We start from the raw sequence: 1946 nt of genomic DNA, 5'->3' as shown, positions 1-1946 counted from the left end.
TCTCTTTCCCCTGGGGTTTCAGAGTCTCCCTTATCTTTCTGTGTATCTCGAGGATCTGAAGATGTCTTGAAAAATAGCTCAGCAATTTGTTCCTCATGCAGCAAGTACCGCTATAAATGTCAATAAACCAGGCTTTCAGGAGACATAGTGCAGTTGTCTTATCAAAACACTTCACATATAATGAAAGTGTTTGGTATATAAAAAAAAATATCTTTCCTTGCAGAAGAAACAGTTCCCAAATGTGTTTTATCACGATACCTTGGGCATGCAGCATACATCTGTGTAGACACAGATTAACTTCTCATTCAGTGACACTTCATATTATCACTGGCTTCCTTTGATACTTCTGCTTTAAACTGGTAGTTAAGATATCACTAGTTCAAGGGAGTAAAGTGACTACAAAAAAAGCTGGAATCTCAGAAGACTCATGCTTGACAGTAGGAAAAAATACTCTTATCTATGTATGACTACATCCAATCTGGCTCATAGGCTCAAAGTATTGCTTTCAGCTTAGATATTTGAAACAGCACAACGATTTCAGTGCCAGGGCACTCTGCTATAGAATTACACTATCAAAATTGAAATGAAGACAAGCTGAGGGCTTGGCATAACCTGGTATTTCAGGACAGAACTGAGATGTACTGAGTGTGACCATGAAGTTTTAAGGATGAAAAGGGAAAATGGAAGGTCTCCTGACATCTTCTATTAGGGAATGCAAAGTGAAGAGAGAGACTTTTGGGCTTGCAGTCATTCACGGTAGGTTCTAAGAAAAATGTGAAGTATTAGCACCAACATATGAATATGTGGGACTACACACACAAAAATGAAACAGACCTAAAGCCCCCATCACAGGATTAACAGTCATAACAACCTGAGGACTTGGTGAGTTCTTTTTTTGACTTGCTGAAATAATGTTTGTGGGCCAATTCAGATAGTCAGTCAGTCAAGGTCAGGTAAGGATTATTTGGCTTGGTGGAGGAGAGGTTGTGGGATATTCTTTTGGTCATGAATTACAGAGACTTGGACTTACTTTGCTGAAATGTACTCCTTTAGATGTTAGATATTTAGACTAAACCCATTATGCAGGTCCCAGTTTCAGGGCATAGACACAGAAAGGCAGCTCTAAAGGGAATTCTCACATATCTCGGACACCTACTTCAGGAAGAGATGAAGCACTCTCTGCAGCAAACTATTTCTCTCCTTCAGCTACAGAGAGAGCTTGAAAAACAAGTGTATACGAGGCATTCAACTTTCTGACAAAGCCAAAGGAGGAGAGTCTGTTTCCACCCCCAGAAGAATCAATAGGTTTGTACTGAACTAAAACGACTCTACATTTAGGCTCTTTAGATTATGGAATGATCCTTACAGATCCAACATTTAGGTTCTTTAGATGAAAAGAGAGCAGATAGAAAAATACTTTGAATTTCCTCCTGTGCAGACATCCTATCGAGGGACGGCTCATTTAATGAGGCATCACTTAAGTGTCAGGCACAAGCAAATTACCAAACCCCATTACAGTGCTCCAGGAAACAGCTGCTCGCCCCGGCACTGAAGGAACGCGGCGATTGATTCGAGCAGCGTACATGATGACTATCCACGTGTCGCAGGCGAAAAGCGAACTACAAAACCTCTTGCACACATCAAGAGATTCCTTTGCCATGTCACCTTAGCCAGAATTGCACATATGATCAACCGTAACTGAACGACGATGTCCAGGAGGCAGCTGGGCACGTACGGGCGGATGGTACGGCGGAGGACACAAAACGCAACCCTCTCATGACAGCAGATACGAGGGTGTAATGAGAAAGCAGTGAGACAGCTGGGAATATTGTGTGGGAATACTGGGTGGAAAACCGGAGTAAGCAGCGCACCCTCCTGGAAGAGGCGGCACGGGAAGCCTCGGGCACGGTTTCGGGCACGGAGCGGCCGAGCGCCGGGGCGGTGGC

The sequence above is a fragment of the Geospiza fortis genome, unplaced genomic scaffold, assembly GCF_000277835.1.
Source record: "Geospiza fortis unplaced genomic scaffold, GeoFor_1.0 scaffold173, whole genome shotgun sequence".
NCBI lineage: Eukaryota > Metazoa > Chordata > Aves > Passeriformes > Thraupidae > Geospiza > Geospiza fortis.
The sequence above is the reverse complement of the archived record's forward strand: the minus strand, read 5'-3'. Positions refer to the sequence as shown.